Source organism: Lissotriton vulgaris, chromosome 1_1 (genome assembly GCF_964263255.1).
Source record: "Lissotriton vulgaris chromosome 1_1, aLisVul1.2, whole genome shotgun sequence".
Classification (NCBI taxonomy): domain Eukaryota; kingdom Metazoa; phylum Chordata; class Amphibia; order Caudata; family Salamandridae; genus Lissotriton; species Lissotriton vulgaris.
Genome location: NC_141685.1, coordinates 1,440,436,828 through 1,440,451,639, shown reverse-complemented (window position 1 = coordinate 1,440,451,639; position 14,812 = coordinate 1,440,436,828).

Genomic DNA, 14,812 nt, shown 5'->3' with positions numbered 1-14,812 from the left:
TTCAACTCTTTCTCAAATCACTTATCCAGTTGAGGGAACCACACGTGATCCTGTAAGGATATTTAGGTGGTTACAATACCATAATGTCCTTCATGGGCCAGCTCGATGACCCACAGCAGGCCAACACCATAGTCAAATTCTCCTCCGGCTGCGAGTAGGCAGGTTTTGTTTCAGACAGGATCTGCTGGCATAGGCCACAATGTCTCAGGGTATTCGAGTGGCCATTGTGTTGAGCAAGAAGTGAACCCAAGACCACTGGACTCGCATCATCTGGTATTTCAGTATGTAACTTAGTGTCGAAGTAGGCCATTTGAGTTCCATTCCCAAACGCATGTTTTGTTTCCTAAAAATGCTGGTCATATTCAGGAGACTACTGAAACAGACTCTGAAAGGGGCACTCTCTGTAGCAAAGTTGTGAATATATCTTGAGCAAAATCTGGCCATGCCAAGAAAGGATCACCAGAAAACTACAAAGGGGTGGCTCTAATCAGTATGGCTGAGCCGGTATCTAGAACAACAAAATGAGGATGCCAGTACTGATACACATGAATACTTATTAAAACGCTAAACCTGAAGTAAGATTCAAGGCTTGGAGCTGCTTAGTAACTACAACACAGTTCTTTCATGATATACTCAAGCCCTTCCATTCTGTCCTTTCTCACAGTGCATATCAATGCTATGAGACACTGGATTCTGTGACCAAACCTCACTGTAGCGCCTGGGTTGCCCACATCAGCAGGGGGCAGCGTTAGCAATGACTCGGCCCCAGGAGACCACAGCTGAGCTTTCAAGTGCCTGTGATAGGGCCAAACCCTGGTCCACCGGACGCCAGGAGCCCAGGTCTGCACTGGACAGCACAAGCCGCAGGCATGGAAAACAGATCACTGTCAACCTTACGCTGCCACCAGGCCTCTGTCTACAGCATAGTTAGTGTTAAACTCCGCCTTCAAGCCAGCCACGGCCACTGCAGGTAAGAGTGGTGGGGCAGCTAGAGGGGGGATTTAGAGAGACGACCATGAGGGTAAATGAACTATTTATTTAATTTTCCCTCGTGATTGTCTCTCGAAATACCCACCAAGCGGCCCCACCGCTCTTACCTGCAGCAGCCGCAGGTGCTTGCAGTGCTCTGAATGGCTTGCGTATGACTCAGCTCATGTCTTTCCACAGTGAGGCGAGGTTCGGAAGACAAATTTGAACAACGGGATGAGAAGTCTTCTATGTGACTTGGAGCATTGGTGACGACGCGCACATACTAATATATATATATATATATATATATATATATATATATATATATCCTACTGGCCGGCGCCAGTAGGTAGCAATAGTTAGGACCTATTGTCCATAGGGAATCCGCAACATTCTATTTGAAATAACGTGACCGCCTGTTGACGAATCTTTGCGAAATTTAAAAAACTGGTGGGCGCTCTGTTTTCCCCATGCAATTTTCCATAGGAACCGTTCATCGCAGCTACAGCCCGAACTGCAGAACAGAATTACACTAAATTTTGGCAAAGAGGTAGCCCTTGGCTCAGACTCATGCCTTTTGCTTAAATGGTGTAAATCTGTTCAGTAATTGCTGAGAAAATGACAATCAAAATCACATATATATATCTATGGCAGCGCAGGATCCGTGCATCCTGAGCGCACCCTAAGCGCACCATCCCGATCACGCACTGAATGCTAATTGGCTGTCAAGTGGTTGTCAACATTCGAAACCAGGAAGTGTTGGCAGCCATTTTGTGCCTCGGTAGAAGCGAGGCTGTAGAAATCAGTGTAGAAGTCAATGGAACAAGTGTGAAAAATGTATAAAGGGGGCAGGTTAGATATATCCTGACCCTGTAGACTTGCTTAGGGGGTCCCACAAGGACAAGTTTTTTTTAAACGGCAAAATGCACGCAGGGTGCGCAGATCCTGCTGTAAAAAAAAATGATAATAAAACAAAGCGCAGGCTTAGTAATTAGCCCCCAGGGGGCCAAATCCCAGGGGTAAAATATAAAATATATGGGAGGGAGGAGCTCAACGACCCTCCCAGTCCCGGGCACCGCTACCCCCTTGGGTTTCTAAAAGTGGTGGGGGGGCTTAAAGACCCCACAAGCCCCGGGGACCACCCCCCCCCCAGGGCTTTGTGGGAGGAAGGGCCGCCTGGTCCCCCTTCTGGGCCGGCTCCTGCAGTGTCTCGGGGTGCCCACCCTCAGGACACTGGTGTTTGTTATGAGAGGGCGGGAGTCTTGCGGCTCCCGCCCTCCCATAGCAAACTTGGTTTGGATTTTGAAAAATCTTCAAAATCCAAACCATATTGCTTTTCCACACGGGGAGCTGCATGCTAGCAGCTTCCCATGTAGAAAAGCAATGCCGGCTCCCGAAGGGGGCGCAGGGAGCTGGCTGGACCCGTGGGGGCATTGGGGCTCCCCCCACGGTCCCCAATGTTCCATATAGGCCCCGGGGGATGGGGTCCACAGGGATAATAGAAATAAGTGATAGGTGCTATTTTGTTTTTTACGGTAAAATTAGGAGTTGTGCACCCAGCATGGCACTCATCGCGGCCCCCTTGTGTGCACGCGTTGGATGCACGACTCTTAACGTTTAGGGTGCGTGACTCCAGCGCGTTGGGTGCACGAATTCTACGCGTTGGGTGCACTACTCCTCTCGCATTGGGTGCGTGACTCCAAGCAAAAAAAAGTAATATTTTTCAGATATACATCAAGCTTATATGTTTAGATCTTTGGTGGCTCTAAAAAGAGCTGTTGTGTTTATTGATTGTTTTTGGTACCTACAAGAAAGTAACTATGCAGAGTCTAAAGTTGATGAGGAAGACTCTGTTAACCTCATCTGTAAAATGTACACCATCTCTCCTACAGATGCCATCCATATTAAAATGCAGATTGTTATGGTAAGTGGACCCCATCCTATAATCTCGGAGATAAGCAGAAACAGATTTATTGACATGTTTCCTAGCTTTCTCAATCTGTGGAAAAAATCGATTGGACCAGTTCCATTTCTGCCTTTGGCATATGTTAGAATAGACAAAGGCAGTTTGGGGTAAAAGTGACATCAATTCTCTAAAAGTGTCCTTCATAAGCATTTTTTAGACCTACCCCACTCAAAGTGCCACGGTCATTGCCACCACAGTACACAATTATGAGATTAGGGTGTTGGAGATGCAAAAAGGATTTAACCAATGGCATCAATTGGTGCCACTTTAACCCTCTCTGTCCAATCCATTTAATGTCTACATTTGGCAAAGCTAGGTCTTTGTCAATGCCTCTATTTTCTGCATACCTTTGGCTCCAGAAAATAATGCTGTGTCCCACAATCCACACTCTAAGCATCTTGAAGGGAGGTCTTGATGCATTCAGAAGGTGTCTGTATGTGAAATGGCAGTTTGAGAAGTGAGATTCATCTAAAATGATGGAAAAGATGCAGTTTTGAAAAAGAAAAGAAAGGATTGGCTGTTTGACAACATTCTAGCCTGAAAAGTAGGCTGCATGTTTCTGTTTTTAAAAGCATGCTTCTCATTGGTTAAGAAAAACTGTTTAAAAGGAACATTAGATAGGATAGGGTGATATTTTGAAAAGTCAAGCACACTTGCTGTTTGGATTAGCAACATTGTGTGCTGAACTTGTGACCTGTGTGCTCAGTTGAGTGCCCCATGAACTGAACTATGGTAAGAGGCAATCAGCAGATTGGGGGTATGGTTCAAACTTGCCTCAATTGGAAAGGGTTGAAATGTGTAACCAATAGAAATGTGTGTTAGCTTTTGAATTAATGTGGGAAACAATGTGATTTGATATTTACATGTATATTTCTGCAGAATGAGAGGGAAATTTTGCAGTTTTTTTGGGGTTTTCCTAAGAGCAGTACAGTACAGAGATTCTGTATAAGAACATCTGGTGTGTGACTGACATACATTTTAATTTACAAATCAATTTGAAAGGTGAGTTATTAATTTGTGAGGGGATGTATGTGGGGTGATTACGTTTTCAATAAGATTAATGTGTTTCTTCTGTTAAAGTCCAAGAAGTAGTCTTGCTTGTCTAGAATCACATTGTGAGACTGTGTTAATTAGGTAACCATTGTGAGAGAAGCATTTGGTAACTTCATGTGTTTATTGACAGCTAACTGCTTTAAAACCTGTAATGATGTAAAGTTTTAGTAGCATTAGAAGACAGTCATTGTTTATGTATTTGTAAAATGAATAAGGCTTCCACAGTACAGTGCAGTTCTGAAATATGTGGAATGTATGCAGTCATCTCACCTGCTCCAGACTAGTAAATGTTTTTTGGTAGAGTGCAAGGGATACTGTTAATTGTCTAGAATCACACTGTGAGTCAGTGGGCATTTGGGAAAATTGTGAGAGTCACATTTGAATGCTTCATGTGTTTGCAGACACATAAGTGCTCAAAAACCTTTCTTGTTGTCAAGTTTTGGTAGAATTAGAAAATAGTTATTGCTTATGTATTTGCAAAATGAGTTAGGCTTTAACAATAAAATGCAGTACTGAAATATGTAGAATGTGTGCAATCACCTTAGTTTTTCTAGATCAGTAAATGTGTTTTGATAAAATCCAAGGGATAGTCTTGCTTGTCTAGAATCACACTGTGAGTCTGTGTACATTTGGGAACTGTTGTGAGAGAAGCATTTGGTAACTTCATGTGTTTGGTGACAGCTAACTACTTTAAAACTTGTAATGAGGTAAAGTTTTAGTAGCGTTAGAAGCCAGTCATTGTTTATGCATTTGTAAAATGAGTAAGGCTTCCACAGTACAGTGCAGTTCTAAAATATGTGGAATGTGTGCAGTATTATCATCTGTTCCAGACTAGTAAATGTTCTTTTTGTACAGTGCAAGGAATACTGTTATTTGTCTAGAATCACACTGTGAGTCAGTGTGCATTTGGGAAAATTGGTAGAAAAGCATTTGGGTGCTTCATGCGTTTGCTGACACATAAGTGCTTAAAAACCTTTCTTGTTGTCAAGTTTTAGTAGAATTAGAAAATAGTCATTGCTTATGTATTTGCAAAATGAGTTAGGCTTCAACACTAAAATGTAGTACTGAAATATGTGGAATGTGTGCAGTCACCTTAGTTTTTTTCTAGATCAGTAAATGTGTTTTGATAAAGTCCAAGGGATAGTCTTGCTTGTCTAGAATAACACGGTGAGTCTTTGTACATTTGGAAACTGTTATGAGAGAAGCCTGTGGGTACTTTGTGTGTTTGCAGATATATAACTGGTTAAAACCCTATCCTGTTGCCAAGTTTTGGTAGAATTTGAAAGCAGTCATTGCTTATGTATTTGCAAAATGAGTCAGGCTTATACTCTAAAGTGCAGTAATGAAATATGTGGAATATGTGCAGTCTACTTAACTCTTGTAGACTATTGAATAGTTTTGCTTGTCTAGAATCACACTGTGAGTGTGTGTGCATTTGTAAAGCATTGTGAGAGAAGCATTTGGTAATGTCATGTGTGCTTGTACTGCTGTAATCATTCAGTCATTATCCAAGTACTCATGCAGCGATTCAGGGCCTTAGCACATGTACTGATTTAAAATCCTATGGTAAATGCATGTAGTGTAGTAACCACCTTCACACTTGTGTTTCAGGCCTACATTTCCCAGTCAGTATCCATACAGTGCAGCAAACACCATGTTATTCCCTTTGCACTCTTCTACTGACCCTTTCATCACCATGTATTAATCCATTCACTGAAGGAAAACCTAACCAATTATGAAATTCACTGAGTGTCTCTTCTTATGCTACTCTAATTATTCTATCAGTATCCCTGTACTCATGCAGTGAGTCAGGATTTAGTACATGGACTGCTTCAAACTCCTATGCACTATGCATGTGGTGCTCTAACCAAGTACACAATTGTGTTTCAGGCCTCGAATTCCCCAATCAGTGTCCATACACTCCAGCAAACACCCTGTCACTGTTCTTCCAATTCCATAGTGATACTTACAGCTACATGTACTAATACATTCACTGTAGAAAAACTCAACCAATTATATACGAATGGAAACTGTATTACTGCCATTTAGGTAAAAACTTAAAACCATCTTGTTTACTGGGGCATTAGGCTAAATCCATTTAGTGCGCTGACTACATTTGGAACCAATAGACATCGGTCCATGCTACCAGCGGCTAGAGACCTATGGTGATTGGCGCTCTACAAATATAAACTAACAATAACAATAAGTTCACCCAGTGTCTCTCCTTGTAGTACTCTAATCATTCAGTCAGTATCCATGTACTCAAGCAGCGAGCCAGGCCTTAGGACATCGACTGTTTTAAACTACTATGCTTTGTGTATGTAGTGGTCTACCCACCTTTTCACTTGTGTTTCCGGCCAACAATTCCCCAGTCAGTATTCATTCACTCCAGCAAACACCCTGTCAATGCTCTTGCAATCCCGTAGTGACTCTTTCAGTACCATGTACTAATCCATTCACTAAAGTAAAACTCAACCAATTATAAGTTCACCCAGTGTCTCTCCTTGTAGTCCTCTGATTATTCAGTCAGTATCCATGTACTCATGCTGGGAGCCAGGCCTTATGACATGGACTGTTTTAAACTCCTATGCACTATGCATGTAGTGGTCTAACCATCTTTTCACTTGTGTTTCAGGCCGACAATTCCCCAGTCAGTGTCCATACACTCCAGCAAACACCCTGTCACAGCTCTTGCAATCCCATAGTGATTCTTTCAGTACCATGCATTAATCCATTCACTAAATTAAAACTCGACCAATTATAAATTCACCCAGTGCATCTCCTTGTAGTACTCTAATCCTTCAGTCAGTATCCATGTAGTCATGAAGCGAGCCAAGCCTTAGGACATGGACTGCTTCAAACTCCTATGCACTATGCATGTAGTGCTCTAATCACTTTTTCACTTGTGTTTCAAGCCTACAATACCCCAGTCAGTATCCATACACTCCAGCAAAAACCCTGTCACTGCTCTTGCAATCCCATAATGTCTCTTTCAGTACCATGTTCTAATCCATTCACTAAAGTAAAACTCAATCAAGTATAAGTTCACCCAGTGTCTCCCCTTGTAGTACTCTAATCATTCACTCAGTATCCATGTACTTATGCAGCGAGCCAGGCCTTAGGACATGGACTGTTTTAAACTCCTATGCATGTAGTGGTCTAACCACCTTTTCACTTGCGTTTCAGACCTACAGTTCCCCACTTAGTCTCCATACACTCCAGCAAACACCCAGTCACTGCTCTTGCAATCTCATAGTGACTCTTTCAGTACCATGTACTAATCCAATCACTAAAGTAAAACTCAACCAATTATAAATTCATCCAGTGTATCTCCTTGTAGTACTTTAATCAATAATTCAGTCAGTGTCCATGTACTCATGCAGCGAGCCAGGCCTTGCGACATGGATTGATTCAAATTCCTATGCACTATGCATGTAGTGGTCTAACCACCTTTCCACTAGTATTTCAGGCCTACAACTCCCCAGTCAGTATCCATACACTCCAGCAAACAGCGTGTCAGTGCTCTTGCAATCCCATAGTGACCCTTTCAGCTACATGTACTGATCCATTCACTGAATAAAAACTCAACCAATTATAAGTTCACCTAGTGTCTCTCCTTGTAGTACTCTAATCATTCAGTCAGTATCCATGTACTTATGCAGCGAGCCAGGCCTTAGGACATGGACTGTTTTAAACTCCTATGCATGTAGTGGTCTAACCACCTTTTCAGTTGCGTTTCAGGCCTACAGTTCCCCAGTTAGTTTCCACACACTACAGCAAACACCCAGTCACTGTTCTCTCAATCCCTTAGTGATCCTTTCAGCGGCATGCACTAATCCATTCACTGAAGAAAAACTCAACCAATTATAAATTCATCCAGTGTCTCTCCTTGTACTACTCTAATTATTCAGTCAGTATCCATGTACTTATGCAGCGAGCCAGGGCAAAGGACATGGATTGTCTTAAACTCTTATGCACTATGCATGTAGTGGTCTAATCACCTTTTCACTCGTGTTTCAGGCATACAATTCCCCAGTTGTTAGCCATACACTTCAGCAAACAACCTGTCACTACTGTGGTAATCCCATAGTGACTCTTTCAACACCATGTACTAATCCATTCACTGAAGAAAAACTCAACCAATTATAACTTCATCCAGTGTCTCTCCTTGTACTACTCCAATCATTCAGTCAGCATCCATGTACTCATGCAGTCTGCAAGGCCCTAGGACATGGACTGTTTTCAACTCCCTTGCACAATGCATGTAGTGGTCTAACCACCTTTAAACGTTTGTTTTAGGCCTACAATTCCCCAGTCAGTATCCATACACTGCAGCAAACATTCTGTCACAGGTATTGCAATCCCATAGTGTCCCTTTCTGCACCATGTACTAATCCATTCACTGAAGAAAACCACTAGCAATTATATATTCACCTAGTGTCTCTCCTTGAGTACTCTAATCCTTCAGTAAGTATCCATGTACTCATACAGTGAGCCAGGCCTTAGGACATGGACTGCTTTAAACTCCTATGCACTATGCATGTAGTGGTCTAACCACATTTACACTTGTGTTTCAGGCCTGTAATTTCCCAGTCAGTATCCATACAGTACAGCAAACACCCTGTGACTGCTCTTGCAATCCCATAGTAATCTTTTCTGCACCATGTACTAATCCATTCACTGAAGAAAAACACAACCAATTATACATCCACCCAGTGTCTCTCCTTGTAGTACTGTAATCATTCAGTTAGTATCCATTCACTCATGCAGTAAGCCAGACTTTAGGACTTGGACTGCTTCAAACTCCTATGCACTATGCATGTAGTGCACTAACCACCTTCACACTTGTGTTTCAGGCCTACGATTCCCCAGTCACTATCCACACAGTCCAGTAAACACCCTGTCACTACTCTTGCAGTTATATAGTGACCCTTTCAGCTCCATATACTAATCCATTCACTGAAGTAAAACTCAACCAATTATGAATTCACACAGTGTGTCTCCTTATAGTACTGTAATCATTCAGTTAGTATGCGTGTACTCATGCAGTGAGCCAGGCTTAAGGCATGGACTGCTTCAAACGCCTATGCACTATGCATGTAGTACTTTAACTAAGTACACAATTGTGTTTCAGGCCTACAATTCCCCAGTCAGTATCCATACACTGCAGCAAGCACCCTGTTACTCTCCTTGCATTCCTATACAGTTATGTATACACCTGGAATTACGATTTCAATTAGTGATGAGAAAAGAAAGTAGTAAAATGATTTTTATACAGAATGTGTTTGTATAGTAATAGAAAAATATAATTTATAAAGTTATTAATATACATTTATTTATGTTTATTTTTTACAGATATTGTTTATCTTCATTAAAATAAAGTTATCATGCCTGAAAAATAAAGAAAGAGAAAAAGAAAGCTTAAGGACAGTTACTTGAAGAAAACTCAACAACAAATATCGGATGACCTATGTAGGAAGGGGGAGTCTCTAGTTGGCGCAGTGCAACACTAGCGACAAGCAGGGACTCTCCTCTTCCTCGTCAGGGCTGAGGGTTACCTTCCACACAACCTCTGCTTACCCTCTAGGTAGTGTGGCTTAAGCAGTCGCAGGCTAATCTTTGGGGCATACTGGTTAAACACTTGCAACAGTACACCTTTACAACCAACCCACCACACAACGAGACCAGGCTGTATTCTGTAAAAATATATATCTTTATATAGATTTTAAGCAGGCTTGTGAATACAGTCAATATACTTTACGAAAACGGTTGCAGATTACTTAATTCGAGTTACCACAGTTCTTATAGCAGTTCTCTTGAGGCCCGTAGGCCGGTGTTAATCAAAGTTCTTTTGGAGCCGGCGGCTTCCAGGGGATCTGTCCCATGTCGCGTTGCCTTCCCGGGGTCGCTGATCGTTGCGGCTCTTCAGCCGAGCAGGTCACTGGTCATCCGGGGCAGCGGTGTTCTGTGGCGGCAGGGTCCTCTCCTCGTCGTCCGCTCCGACCCTGGAGGCGGCGGCTGTGCGGTGGTGACAAGTGGCAGTACGGTCCCCAAGTGCAGGACGTACCCAGCCAAATGTCGGTGCAGCTGTGGGCTCACAGCTGGGCTGTCGGGCAGGTTACCGACCTTGCGGATTCTCGTAGGGCAACTGCCCGTCCTTGCAGGTGAGTGACTGCTCGCTATGCAGTCACCTCGAGAGCTCGGACTGGACGGGTCCTCCTTCACTTTGCTCTCGGGCTCCCGGTGCAGTTGCGGTCACGGTGTTCGGGCCAGCGGCGGCTGGTCCTTACTTTGCTCTCGCTGTTGCTTTGGGCCCCGGTCACGGTGGTCAGGAGGACGTTGATGCCTTAGAGGAGATTCCTCTTGTCGATACTGCGGCGATGGTCAGCACCCGCAGTCGCTTTCTTCCAAGGGGGTTAGCGTCCACTGGTCCTGGGACGCTGGTCAGGGGGCAAGTTCAGTTGCAAGCCCTTGGAGATCTCTTCAGCAGAGTTTGGCACAAAGTAAAGCAAAAGTCTTCTCGTAGTCTTTTCTCTTGTCTCTCCTTCGGCAGCAAGGCACCAGACACAGGCAAGAGTCAGCACCCCTCCTTGTCTCTCACGGTCCTTCTCGTCGGGCAGAGTCCTTCTGTGGCCCAAACCGGATCTAATTCTCAAGGAGCAGGGCTCCTTCTTTTATAGGCCAATTCTTTTGTTCTCGCAGGCCAGGGGGGCCTTTGCATAGCCACTCTCAGTTCTGGAGTACCCCGGCGGGTGTACTCCGGCTTCTGCTTTCAGTGTGAGGGGCAGGCGCATCAGACGCCCCACAAGGGGGTGGAGCCAACATTGTGCGGACAGGGGCGGCCAGAGTACCTTGTTGATGGAGGCTTCGCCCTTCCTGGGCCAGGTGCCGGCAGAGTCATCCGCCGCTCCCCAGGAGGGTGGAGCCAGCATTGTGGTGGCCGAGCACAGTGACAGTTTGAGTCAAGCGGCACTCCTACCTCCCACTAAGGTGTAATCTGCGCATTCACCACCTGTCATCCCTCCAGCCCTGTCACTCACACATCCCAGACAGTCAGATACACATACCAGAAGAGGCGGACTGAAATGGTTAAGCAAGCAAATGCTAACTTTCTAAAAGTAGCATTTGCAAACCCAGGATACTAAAATAAACTTGACTACAAGAAATATCTTATCATCCTGAGTTCAGGCATACTAAACATGACTCGCTACCATGCTCCTTGAGCCTGCGGGAATTATATGGTGTAATAATTCCAGCAGCCCAGTCTGGCCTAATGGAGCAGGTAGCCTTCAATAGTGAAATACGGTCTCGGTTGTAAGTCACTACTAGGACATGCCACACATCACAGCCTGTCCTACCTTGCACCTACAATGCACCCTGCCCGCAGGCCTACCATAGGGGTGACTAACATGTAGTCAAGGGAAGGGTCGGTGCTGGCAAGTGGGGGCACTTGCCCAGCTGGCGTGACAGTACGGGACTGCACGCGGGTTCTGCGGTCGCAGTTCCCAGACACATCTTTACGGCTGCTTCGGTGGGTGGCGCAACCAGCGCTGCAGGCCCACCAGCAGTATTGGCATCTACAAGCCCCGGCACTCTCGAGTGCGCTTTACGAGGGACTGACAGCAGATCCAATGCACCAATCATGGATACCAATCGCATATACAGTTTTACAGTAGGGAGCACTTGCACTGCGGCACGGATCAGCCGTGGCGCAGTGCCCTGAGTATCGGAAAACCAGCAAAACATCGGAGGCACATCAGCAAAAAGTGGAAGGGAGACTCACGCCAAGGTGCCAGGTCTAACATGTGTCCCCTCCAGCTGAAATGTGGGGGGAACTACCCTTCCCCAGGGAGTTCCACATCACTAAGGCGGAAAAATCTGGACAGACCGTCAGCGTTGGCGTGATCGGTGCCAGGGCGGTGTTCCACCGTAAAGTCCATACTCTGTAGAGAAATGGACCACCTCAACAGTTTCGGGTTCTCACCCCTCATTTGCATCAACCATCTGAGGGGCCTGTGGTCCGTCTGAACTCGGAAGTGAGACCCAAACAAGTAGGGTCTTAGCTTCTTCAGCGCCCAGACCACAGCAAATGCTTCACGCTCTATTGCACTCCACCTACTTTCCCGTGGAAGTAGCCTCCTACTTATGAAGGCTACGGGTTGGTCAAAGCCCTCCTCAGTCATCTGTGAAAGAACAGCCCCTACACCATGCTCTGAAGCGTCTGTTTGCACAATGAACTCCTTGGAGAAATCGGGGGCCAGGAGCACGGGCGCCGTGCACATGGCAGTCTTCAGGGTGTCGAAAGCCTTCTGACAGGCGTCAGTCCAAATCACATTCCTGGGCTGCTTCTTCGAAGTCAGCTCTGTCAAGGGGGTCACGATCGTGCCATAGCCCTTGACAAACCTCCTGTAATACCCAGTGAGCCCCAGGAAGGCTCTCACTGCAGTCTGGGTCTTGGGGGGTTCCCAAGCCAGGATGGTCTCGATTTTGGGCTGCAAGGGGGCTACCTTGCCACTCCCAACCTGGTGTCCCAAGTACACCACGGAACCCTGCCCAATCTGGCACTTGCTGGCCTTGATTGTGAGGCCTGCTCTGCGCAGGGCCATCAACACTTCCCAGAGGTGTCGCAGGTGTTCGGGCCAGGTACCGCTGAACACTGCGATGTCATCCAGGTAGGCGGCACTGAACTCTTCCAGTCCAGCCAACACCTGGTTGACCAACCTCTGAAAGGTGGCAGGGGCATTCTTCATCCCAAATGGCATAACCCGGAACTGGAAATGCCCATCTGGCATTGAGAATGCCGACCTCTCCTTTGCCCCATCGGTCAAGGCGATCTGCCAGTACCCAGACGTTAAATCAAACGTGCTGAGGAACCGGGCAGCCCCTAGCCGATCAATGAGCTCGTCAGCTCTGGGGATGGGGTGCGCGTCAGTCTTCGTGACTGAATTGAGTCCTCTGTAGTCCACACAGAACCGGAGTTCGGGTGTGGCTCCCGGCGCAGCAGCCTTCGGCACCAAGACCACGGGGCTGGACCAAGGACTGCTGGAAGACTCAACCACCCCGAGGGCAAGCATCTTGGAGACCTCCTCCTTGATGCAGGCCCATACCCTGTCAGTTACCCTGTAAGCCTTATGCTTCACAGGTAAGCTGTCTCCAGTGTCCACATCATGGACGCACCAATCTGTGACACTCGGAACCAGGGAGAACAGGTCTGGAAACTGCCCCAGCAACTGGCGGCAGTCCTCCTGTTGTTCGGCGGTCAGGGTGGGTGAGAGGTTAACTCCATCCACTGACCCATCCTTCTCACAGGCCACCAAGAGGTCAGGAAGAGGCTCCGACTCCTCCTCCATTCCGTCATCGGTTGCCAACAGCATGCCCACTTCGGACCTTCGCAAGTGGGGCTTGAGGTGGTTGACATGTAGGACCCGCAAAGGGTTCCTGGGCGTCTTCATGTCCACCAAGTATGTCACGGGGCTCTTGCGCTCCACAACCTCAAATGGTCCTGTCCACTTATCCTGAAGGGCACAGGGCTCCACTGGGGCCAAGACATACACCTCTTGTCCAGGCTGAAGCTCGACCAGAGTGGCATTCTGGTCGTACCACCGCTTCATTTCCTCCTGGCTCGCTTCCAGATTTGCCTCGGCAAGTTGTCTGAAGCGTCTGGTCTGGTTTCTGAAGGCCAGCATGTAGCTATATACAGTCTGGGGAGGTTTCCTGGGAGATTGCTCCCAGCCTTCCTTTACCAAACTCAGCGGTCCTCTCACGGGGTGACCGTACAGCAGTTCAAAGGGGCTGAACCCTAGGGACTTCTGTGGTACCTCGCGATATGCAAAAAGCAGGCATGGCAAGAGGACGTCCCACTTACGCCTCATCGGACCTTCCAGGCCCATGATCATGCCTTTGAGGGTTCGGTTGAATCTTTCAACCAACACGTTACCTTGGGGATGGTAGGGTGTGGTGAACTTGTACGTTACGCCACACTCCTGCCAAAGGGACTTCATATATTTCGATATGAAGTTGGTCCCCCTGTCGCTCACCACCTCTAGAGGGAATCCTACTCGTGAGAAAATTCCCATCAGTGCACGCCCCACCACGGGAGCCGTCACTGTCCTCAGAGGGATGGCTTCAGGGTACCGGGTGGCATGGTTCACCAAGACCAGGATGAACCTGTTGCCCATGGCTGTCTTGGGGTCCAGAGGCCCAACGATGTCAATACCCACTCGCTGGAATGGCGTACCGACCACAGGGAAGGGTTGGAGGGGAGCCTTGTTCTTCCCTCCCGTCTTCCCACTTGCCTGGCAAGTTGGACAGGTTCTGCAATAAGCATCTGAACTCTTATGCATTTGGGGCCAGTAAAAGTGGGTGACAAGCCTGTCATAGGTCTTGTCCATCCCCAAATGTCCTGCTAAAGGCACATCATGAGCCAGACCCAGTAGGAAGGCTCTGAACTTCTGGGGTACCACCAGCACACGGGCTGACCCCGGTTCAGCAGCCTTAGGCTCCGAATACAGGAGGTCGTTCTCCCAGTACACGTAATGTGTTTTGGCCTGAACACCATTGGCCTGGTCTGCAGCCTGCTGCCGCATACCCACGAGAGAAGGGCATTCTTTCTGCTCCGTGCAGAATTCCTCCCTGGAGGGTCCTCCTTGCTGCCACTGGGTCAGCTCAGGCAGGTCCCCCAGTTCGGCGATCTGTTCCCCTGTAGGCTCCAGGGCATCCCCCTCAAGGTCTGCCTCCTCCTGGACCGTAGGAACTTCAGGGGCCGGTTTCCCGCGCCCCCTGCGCCTTCTCCCTGAGGCCGGTTCCTGGGCCTCTCCATCAGGC